Source organism: Vespula pensylvanica, chromosome 11 (genome assembly GCF_014466175.1).
Source record: "Vespula pensylvanica isolate Volc-1 chromosome 11, ASM1446617v1, whole genome shotgun sequence".
Classification (NCBI taxonomy): Eukaryota; Metazoa; Arthropoda; class Insecta; order Hymenoptera; family Vespidae; genus Vespula; species Vespula pensylvanica.
In genome coordinates this window covers 3077222-3088141 of record NC_057695.1, presented here as the reverse complement: position 1 = coordinate 3088141, position 10920 = coordinate 3077222, and the positions used below count along the sequence as shown (strand labels likewise).

The 10920-nt window shown below is 36.5% G+C and overlaps 1 protein-coding gene across 1 annotated transcript in view; it reads left to right on the top strand.

Moving 5' to 3' along the window:
• The first annotated feature begins 830 nt into the window (after positions 1 to 830).
• The window catches only part of LOC122632951 (thyroid receptor-interacting protein 6), a 217738-nt gene continuing 207648 nt past the window's right edge, over positions 831 to 10920 (top strand). Inside the window, exon 1 of the mRNA XM_043820284.1 lies at positions 831 to 1374. The gene's annotated coding sequence lies outside the window, so the exon portion shown is untranslated. The remainder of the gene's footprint in view (positions 1375 to 10920) is intronic.

Sequence of the window (10920 nt, the reverse complement as noted above, 5' to 3'; positions counted from 1 at the left end):
ATATAATTTAATTTACAGAAATGTTGTTATATGATGTCGTAAACGTAATTAGATTATCTATTAAAATTAACCTTCAATTTTAATACGTTTTTATCAAATAAGCATAACACAATCAGCAAATAAGCATAAGACAAAGGAACGAAAATAATAAAATTTACTTACTTTGTGTAGGCTTGAAATTAAGAAAATTACATAATATCGTTTTAAGCTCATTAAATCATACATTCCTTATAAAATATGAAATTCTAATTACGATTCCACCATAATTTACTGTTATTCTTTCAGGCTTTCTACGCATCCACGTAGGCTTATGATTTCTCATTCTGTCGCCTACGGAAAACTAGTAAGACTGAATTCGTTCTATCAGACGTCGATAGATGGCATTGCGTCTTCTTTGCACGTTGCCTTGGCAGTTGCGTTGCGGCGTTCCGACCGTAAGGTTGTCTTTTCTGGGTGAGAGAGCCCGCCACAAGCAACAGCCAATAATAAAACGAGAGAACACGTTTCTTCGACGTTCAACAATTTTTCCCCTTATTTTTTCTTAACGATTTTTAAACTTATTGCTTATTTATATATCTAGTTTCCAATTTAACGCTCGAACGATCGAAAACAAAGAAGAATCAAAATATTATTCTCTTAAAGATAAACTCAATAATAAAGTCAGAAAGCGAAAGAGAGAAAGATTAGTATTAAAGGGAAAGCAGAAGAAGAGAAAACGAGAGCGAGAGTTCGCCCTTTGCGCACTCGTGGCTCGAGTCAGTCGGTCCCTGGGGATATGAGAGAGGCGCACGCCCGGCTCCTCGATTCTCTCGACGTCAGTTAGCCGCGAGCTGGCATCGTGCGGAGTCATGTGTATTTATTCTCTTCTTTCTTGCTATTTACCACGAATTGTTTAGTATAAATGTGATTCGTATATACTCGTATCTCCTTCGTCGAATACATATACGTACATGTTAAAATATATATGTATATATATATACAAAGATGAACGTGATCACTCGTAGATTAATCGATCTAACTTAAGAGATCGTAAATACCATTGGCTTTTGTTTTCTGGGATCAATGTTGTTCTTTTCGTTCTATGTTTGAAATTGAAAAAATTTATAAGTCGTATTTTTCGAAAGCTTCGTAAAAAAGGCGGGCTCCTTCGTCCGAAGCGTGCCGGTGATTGGTTGCAATCGACCACGTGCTCTCATAGCGTGTCGTCATAAGTGGTGTATTGTGAAAAGGACTAATATAAAACAGAAAGACGCAGAAGAATTTAAACGAATAGGGAAAAACGATCGAACGTTTAAGGACGACGTGTCATAAGGAACTCTGGATCTTTCAAGTCGGCAAGTCTCCAGCCAAAACGAAAGGATCTTCTAAGCTGATGTAAGTACCATCCATTAACAATTATTTTCTAATAAGATTTAGCGAATATCTATAAGGAAAGGATTTAGAATTTCCTCGATTATATTTTAGAAAGTTACGCAGTTATATATTATTAAGCGATTTAAAAGGTTTTAGCCAAGGTTATAACGTCCTTGTTTGTATGCGTCACATATCGGCAAGTTCTCGCGCTGTATGTAAACATACATATCTTTCACATATTGTTTTCGTTTTTATAGAAGAGAACAAGGTTATTAATATTAAGAATTAGGTAAGAAGAAAATAAGAAATAGTTTACGTAAATTTCCTGGTAATCTTAGTATATTATACATACATACAAACGCTATTGTCAGTAACATAAAAAAATCAGCGAAATCAAAATAGAGAAAGGAAGGAAGATAGTTAATAACACGATGAAGGAAAATAGAAAATTTTCTCTCAAAGACATCGTCATTGTCTTCGAGTTCGATTAGATTTTTCTTAACGATCGTATTAGACATTAATGAGAAGGCATCGATCTAATTGCATCGATTGTCAGCAAACCGCGTAAAGAGGTTGGAACCAAGCTTCTCGTACGGCGAGCTTAGGCCTTTAAATGACTTAGCAGACAATTTGCCCATTAACTCAGGCAGCCTTTAGCCGTAATGGAAGCCATTGTTCGACCTATCTTGTCTGTAATATACAGAACGTGTTCCTGTCTGTGTCCGTACGCGTGTGTGTATGTCAATGCGCGTGCGATTGTAGCGTATATAGGTTGTGTATTTCTCTCTCTCTCTCTCTCTCTCTCTCTCTCTCTCTCTCTCACACTACTCGCTCTTTAACGTATAGATACTCGTGCTTTTTTTTAATGTTACGTTTACAAGCATCGAGACATTTACGATATCAATAAGAAATGAGATCATCTTATTAAAGTATTCATTAGATCATTTTATTAAGAGTATGTTAATTAATGTAATATATCACAAAAGTCAGCTCTTCGCCATTTGTAGGAAATGTGTAAAAAGTATATATCGAGAGAAGGTGACATTAATCGAGTCACTTTAATTTTAATTGTAATTTAATTGATTTTTTCACAACCTCATTTTCTAAAAACATGCTTCGCAGTTAATCGTTCGTTACTCAATACATTGCTGCATTGTCTGTTCGCGCATATTTAACCATGTCACCGATCTCCGATTGCAAACTTTGCTTTTGATAAATTACGACTAAAATTAACTACTAAATTCGTATGGTCAATAGATAAATAGAAGACTTAAAAGCTGTAAGTTTGAAATTGTTATTTACTTTAGAATACAGATTAATTGAAATGCGGTTCTACTTTATTGATTTTATCTAATATTGTGGAGTAGAGTTATATATGTTACCTTAATATTTTCTAAGTATTATAACCAATCGTTTTTTTTTCGCAGAATTCTTATTTCATTTCCGTTCACGCATTTCCTTATGCTCATATAACTTATAACTAGATATTATGTATTTAAAAGTATAATTATCGCTAATAATAATTTTAAGATCTAATTAAAAACGTGATTGATGAGTTTCGTAGTGTGTTTGCATTTATACGATATGCGTGATAAATGGATGAAAACAAGCAGTTATCATTGACCGTTATAGCGAATGTATGCGGAAAATTTAATGCCTTTCACAGGTGATGCGAATAAAAAAATATCGTTAATGTAGAAAATTTTAATCGATCGTGGTCCTACAACAAATAAATGTCTAACTTGTCACGTTATATATCAAAATATTAAAATATTGCAAACAATTAATTTCCTTCATTTCGAAAAATAGTGAATGTTCCAAACAAGAAAGAATAAAAACTAAAAAATATAAAAAGAAAAATCAGGAAAACGTTCAATAGCAGTATTGAGTTTAGGTATAATTTACAAGATGATGCACGTAGAGAAAGTATTATTGAGCATCCCTACGAAAAGGGGGATTTATGGAGTCGGCGCCAGCGGCGAGCCAAGAAGGCGCGGAAACGTCCTGGCATAATCAGGCGTGCAGAGTGTGCTAGAAGGTGGCACAGGACTAACAGTTGGCGACGATGCCGCCACTGGTGATGGCTATGCCGGTGGCGGCAGCTCTACACGCGAACAAAGAGAGAGAGAGGGAGCGAGAAAAAGAGAGAGAGTGAGGAGAAAGGAGAAGAGAAGGAAGAATGCGAGTATAGTACATATATATGTATATATATGTATATGAGTGTATGGTATGTGTGTGTGTGTGTGATGGTGTGTGCATATATATATATATATATGTATATATATATATATATGTTGTGTATAGCATAGTCGCGCACAGTCCTTGAACGTGCGCGGAACAAAGATACAGGATATGCCTGGATCATTCGATGGAGCGCATTATCACATCGTCCGAAACCTCTCTCGAGACTGTTGAGATTCTATCAACAAGGACATTCTCTCTCTCTCTCTCTTTTTATTTCTTTATTTCTGTATTTCTTTATTTCTTTATTTCTTTCTCTGTCTTCTTTCCTTTCATGGTGATTTTGCAGATTGTAAAGGTCTTCCTTCGATCTCATGGATTTCAAAATTTTCGTGAAAGTATGTTCGTGTTTCATACGAAGCTTGATTGATGGATACTACTTTTTAAGGGACTTTTACAAGAAAGTCGATTTAATTGGTTATATGTGACACATATTAATCTTTGCTTGTCGTGTTTCTTACGATATGCCAAGGCCTATAAAACGTTTAAATATCTTTCGATCGCGCGTAGTTATAACAATAATTTTTCTAATATAATCCACGTTGAAATCATTCCTTGAAGTAACCATAGATGGACTAAGAATTTAATCGAACATATACAAAGAAAATTGTACGAATCTCTGATATTTTTTTTATCGTACTTATCTTCCATCGGCCGATGACATCCACGTACAAAGAAAATATGAGACAAGAAAGTCACGACTCAAGATTCTTCGCGTAGCGTTTATTGGAGAAAACTGGAAGGGAGAAGGTCGAAGGACGAGAGAATGATAAGCGGGAAGGGTAGAGGGCAGTGGCACTCTATAAGGGAGAAGATGAGCAGCTCTCATTAAAAGTCGAGTATTAATATTTTAACGGACGCTTATCATTTGAACGCGGCGATGGTGCCCAACTTGCTTTCTTTTTACATTAAAAGAAGAGGTAATGCATATCCGACGATTTGATGCAAATTTACGTGCCAAATTTTAACTTGCGAATATTTTCATAGAACAAAAAAACATTTGAACCTGTAACATCCTTATAGTAAGAACAATATTTACAGTTATTTATTTGCGATGAATTTATTTAAAAGAAATATTAGCTTTTCTACGTAATAATTACTCCTACTATTATCAGAAAATGACAGTACGCTTCAATGGTGATCAAATAGCAACGGATGGTAATAATTAAGCAATACGATCACGCAATAATTGCTTTACAGATTGCCATTTGAACGTTAATGGGATAAACGAATCGACCCGTTCGTTCCTCGTCCATCAACAAGCTTCACAAAGCTGGAACTTGTTTTCGCGACGCTTGAGCACCGCTGCATCATCTCATATTACATCCGAGATTAATATTAAATTTCACACGATGAGTGCAATTTCATTACCCTCCAACCTTCCTCGTCCTTCTCTCTCGCGTTTGCAACTTGCTTCCGTGCCTGCACAGATTCGTTATGTCGTCGCGTAATAAATTGTTCCCTCACAAAAATCGCCATTCAAATTGTCGTATCTTCAAACAATTTCAAATAATATCTAAACGCTAAAGTTGTCCATTTGTATATTTAGATTCCCTAAAAGGGACAATAACGTTGAAAAATTAGATTCGTTGAGCAAAGTGTTAGTTTTAGGCATATTAGATAAAGTTATAAACAAAATAAAGTCGTTATACGAACAGCATTATTTCTTCTATAATATTGTAAATTACCAAATCTATTTACAATTACAGACTATACATGTCATCGCTATTCCATGAATTATCAATAATAAGTAATATTATAGATAATTGATAATTAAGTTTATTTGACAAGTAAACTATATCAATATCTGATTTAGGCATATTAAACGTAAATGTTCGAAACTAATAATTTGACAGACGAGCTGCCGTTATATTTACATGATTTGATCACTTATCTATCTATAGAAAAAAATTGTACTTGTTAATACCTAATATTAAATACAAGACGGCAAATAATAGAGTTTTTAAAATATAAAAGATAAATTTTTTGTTAACTCTTAAGAGATGATCATAGAGGAATATTCTTTTTCGGGTAAAGAAAACTTTATAAAGAGAGCAACACGTAAAACAAAAAGTTGCGCTCTTAATGTGCGAGCAGACAAAAGTTCGAAATTAAGCCTTTATCCCAAGGCATTCGTTTGTACATACAAACCGCAAGAGGCATAGATACACACAACACAGACACAAAGATGTGTAGGCAACGCATGCAAGTGCTTACACACTTACACATATGATATTATATACAAGATTTACGTGTAGGTATAGGCGAACAGTGAGAGGGTTGACTGGGCTCTACACTCGATCAATAGCCCTCCCTCCTCCTACCTTTCCTCCCCAGCTGAATGCATGCGATAGGCACCCCATTGCTATGCCACCCCGAAAGCCACTTTATATTTTAGTGGGAATGTTCTACAACCCTTCGAAAGACACTCTCGAACGAGCTCGAAACGTAGGGAAAGCCGTCGACGCGAGCTAGCGAGCGAGTACGCATCTCTTTCGCGAGGATCGTTCGCGAGCCAATGAATCGCATACAAGAGTTTCTCTTTTTCACTCTGCTTTTATATCTATCCTTTTATTTTTGTCTTTGTTTTCCTTTTTCTTTTTAACTGCGTCTCTTTTGATTTTTACGAGTGTAGGTTGTTAATGATCGAAGAACAGGTCGCAACTAGTTATTGATGGTGAACTCGATGATGATACACCTGATATAAATATCTGATATTGTGACCTGACTAACAGATTTTTAATAACGCTAATATCTTTTAATATATTATTGTTTTCGAATTTAGATTGATAGCTTCCTGATATCTTTCTAAATAACACATCGAAACTATACGACGTTATAGCACGCAACGAAAATATATTGATATAATAAAACGCGATAGAATACTTCCGTCTTACAGCATTTTAAGTAGAGTTCTTCCTCGTTACTGTACTTTTTGTTCCCAAGGAAACTACAAGGTAGGACATTATTCTTGAAAGAAAAGGTCGTTGGTGGTGATGGGTGGGGTTGGGTGGTAGGTACACCTGAATAGTTAAAAAGGTCTTCGAGGGAGAAACAAAGCTATGCTTCGGCGATGAATTAAGGGCATGACGTTAATCCTAACCACGGCACGCGGACATGCTATCACGACATGTCGTAAATAACGATGAGGAGGGTGGAGGAGAGAAAGAAGTGGGAGGGAGGGGGTGTAGCATGAGGGTCTTTAAAGAAACATAAATCAAGGAATAAATTGATCCGTGCTACTTGGTACCGACGATCCTACCTTCTGTTCTAATTCTTACTATTCGGAATTGTTTACAATGTAGTGCATTCTGCTGGACAAACTTTCAATAACTGGCACAAGTTAGGAAGAAAGGAAGACTTTAGACTTCCGCGTTAGTTGAATTCGGGGATTCACGTTATGCGGGTTTTAGCGAAATTGCATTAGGTATGCCGAGAAAAATTTGTCACTTCGTACTGTTTGCCAATAGAGTAGGACCAGACGTAGAAAGGCTTCTTCGATTAAATCTTGAAAGATATTATTGTCGTTTTCTTAAATATATATATCGCTTCTTCTTTGCTTGATAGATAAAAAACACTCGTTTCCATTCTCTCACCATTTCCTAAAACTATTGAAAAACCTAATAAGTCCATTCTTTCTATAATAGAATCACTAATTATTCCTTACTGATTAACGTCGTATTCGATATTTCTAAAGAGATCTTCATTGAGATTTGAATTTACAAGTTCGGAATCTTTCCTGCTGAGACAAGATTTCTCAAAATTGCTAAATACAAAGCGATCGAATGGAAGGGGTTAGCTCGAGAAGGAAGGAACTGTCGGAAGGGAAGTAAACAAAATGGTAAAAAGTTATTGTCTTCTTACGAAGAGATGCAGAGAATCGCCAGCACTACTACCAGCAAGCCTCTTCTCCCCGAAGAATACAGAGGAAGAGAGAAAGAGAGTAGTTCTCGAGGGGGTGAGTTTTCTTTCCGGGTAACTCAAAGGTCGTACCTACACGCCGTAAGAATTATACTGGGTCACGTTTTCATGAAGACGATGGAGAGTGAGGGCTGGTTTGACTTTGGCTCTCTTTCTCTTTCTGTCTTTTGCTCGCAAGGGTACAACGCAACCCCCATTGTTTTTCGACACACTTTCTCTCACCCTCCACTGTTTGTAAGGAAGACAATGCGTACCTCGACTCGATTCCTTAACTCTTCCATCTTCCTCTCTTCCTTTCTCTCTCTTTCTCTCTCTCTCTTTTCTTTCACAGTCCTCATTAAGTAAATCACCATCGTCGCAACTCCGGCCAAAGTGAAAATTCCCCCATGGACTGGTGGATAGGGTGGGGTTAAAGTTCCGAGGGTGAGTTATCCCTTTGTAGAGCCGGAAATCCGAGCCGGTGAGATTAAAACATCGAGATACGTGCGAGCACGCGACTATCTTTCTCTCTCTTTCTCTCTCTCTCTCTCTCTCTCTTGTTCTCTCTCTTTTTCTCCTCTTTCTCTCTTGTTTTTACGCCCTTTCGTCTGTCGTTTAATCATTGTTTCTATCGTTAGATTTTTCTTTGATTAAATATTCGAATAATTAATATAATAAATTAAATCTCGCCTAATTAAAACTAATGATTTAGATCAAATTTACAGGATTACATCGATTGAATTTATAATCAATGAATCTTAAATATATTAAATATGTTTTATTTGAAATAGTAACTGACTTGTATTTCGAATTATCGTAAGACTTTGTTCTTTGATATTGAGGTCATATATTCAAAAAACTGATTAAAACAGTATCATCAGCTAATTAGTCCCATAGTTTTAATGAGAAAAGAACGTAGCCATTTGTATGTAACCCCGCCAAATATTACTATTCACTTTATGTTTTATACATAAAACGCAAACAGACGATGAAATGGGTATTGGTCGAATAAAAAATCGAGAGAAAAAGTGAGAGAGACAAAGAGGAAGAGAGCGTTGTGATCATTTCATGGAAGGATCGAATAAATCGACGATGTGCAATTGCGTACGCATACATACATCTGTATATATGTATATATATACATTGAGTACGATGGAGGACAAAGTGAGAGAGTAGACAAAAAAAAGAGAGAAAGAGGAAGAATAGGGGAGGAGGGGGCAGGGGTAAAATCGTCGAAACTCAACCGCCATAATGACCCCGGATGATACGTGGTACGAGTGTACACACAATGACGATCGCAATATGCACCAAAAAATCATCCCCGATCGAGATTTCGTTTAATTAATTTTTTAATTACAAGTCTCATCGTGGCGATGAGTCGACCGGTATCGTGCGATGCGAACGGCTCTCGATCGCTATGGAATTTTTTTTCTTTTTTTTCCTTTTTTTTTTATATGTGAAATACCACCCCTACGCGTTGGAGGTGGGAGAGATCGCGTCGTGATTATTAATAATTTTACAGAAATTATTTCTCTCGCGTTTGCTTGCTCGCCATCCCATTTGAATTTTATTCGTACAAAATCGTTTCCCGCGTCGTTGTAAAGTCTGTTTTCCTTGTGTTCATTTTTTTTTATAGGGGAACTGGGATATAGCAGAAGTGTATTTGTACGCTTTGCACTCTCGTACGCGAGCTCTTTCTCTTCGATTATTCAGCTCTGGAAATTTTATCTCATTTGTACGTAATTACCTGTAACGTTTATTTTATAGCTATTATATTTTTTTATTTATTTGTATCTTGATATTGTATTTGCACAAATGTAAATGAATCCAATTTTTGTAATATCTTTTACATGTTCAAGTTTCCTTTATCCATTTTATATATCCTTTATTTTATATAGCCTTTCTATTTCTTACTTATCAAAACAAAATCATTAGATGGATTAAGATTTATGAACGGTATTTTGCCTCTATAGCTATGAAGAAAAATGAGTAGCGGAGTAAGAAGCTAAGGGTTATCGGTTACAAGGTAGAAAAGAAGCAGTCCTCTTTCAGAGCCTTGGAGAAAGAAGAAACCAACGAGAAACAGAGAAAGAGAGAGTGAGAAAGAGAGAGAAAGACAGACAGACAGTAGGTCTCTTTTATTAAACGAAAAATTGGATCGTGCTTGTCGGAATGCAATATTTCGACGGATTCATTTGGTGGAAACATTTCTTTCTCGGGAAAAAATTCAATCAAATCCAGAAGGTGACAGAAAGTAGAGAGAAGGAAGGAGATAGAATGAGAAGCAAGGGGAATAGGAAAGAGAGTGAGAGAGAAAGAGAGAGAGAGAGAGAGAGAGAGATGGAAAGAGAGATAAACATGCGAACGGCCCACCAAAAAGTTTCCGAAAATATGATAAAAGATAGCAAAAAGCAATAGGATATCTAAAAGATCAAGTTTTTTTAAATCACTAATTTTTATATCGTTACTATTTCTATGATCGTTCGAAAGAAAGGAAACATTTTTAAGTCAAGTTCCATTAAAGTGGAATTCATTAAATCATAAACATTCCATATCCCATATGATATGTTCCTACGTAATATTTTTTAATATACCACATACACAAAGAAACAGATCCCCCTAAAAAAAACCTAACCTCCTAAAACATGAAACCACTGTCATCCCCAAAGAATTTTTTTCCCTTCCGAAATACAATTACATTTGCCTCGAGTAGACCACTATGAATTTATAGCAGCTCCAATAAATTAGGCTATCCACTTCGCATTCCGTTACCACCAACCACTGGCAACCATTCCAAACTATGCCGTTTGGAGGTGAGCGACTTATTTTCCTGAAAACCATAAAATGCCGAAGAAAAGGAAAACGCAAAAACCCACTAATGGTATCTACCACCCCCCTAAAAAGAATAGACGAAAAAACAATCTAGCCCCATTTACACATAGGGGTTGGACAGTTCGAATCGGCGCAAGGCACTTTAGTTCGGGTTTAATTTAGCCTTATTGCCTCAAGTGGTATTGCATCGCGAAAGCGTCGTGGGGTTAAACTTATCCTCCCTATTTCCAAAACACTCACAAAGTCCATTTCTTTCACCATCGGAGAATGAAGTTACTCAAGGTTACTCTTAGAAACAATGAGGAAAACCTTTGGTTTCTTCGCATCCAGGGCGATTCGTATCAGAAATTAGGAAACGAGCGGACTCTCTACCTTGATTCTCTGTCTCTTTCACTCTTATTCAACAGACTCGCAATAAGAGTCTAGGTAGCTGCTACTCTTTCTCTATCGCTATCCTTCGCTATCCAGCTCTCTATCCCCTCCAGAAATCGTCTACCGAACCTCCCACGCTGTCGCCAATCATCTAGCCGTCTCTTTCTAGCTTGGCACCTTCTACTCGACCAGTTTGTTCATCTCTCTCTCTTTCTCTCTCTC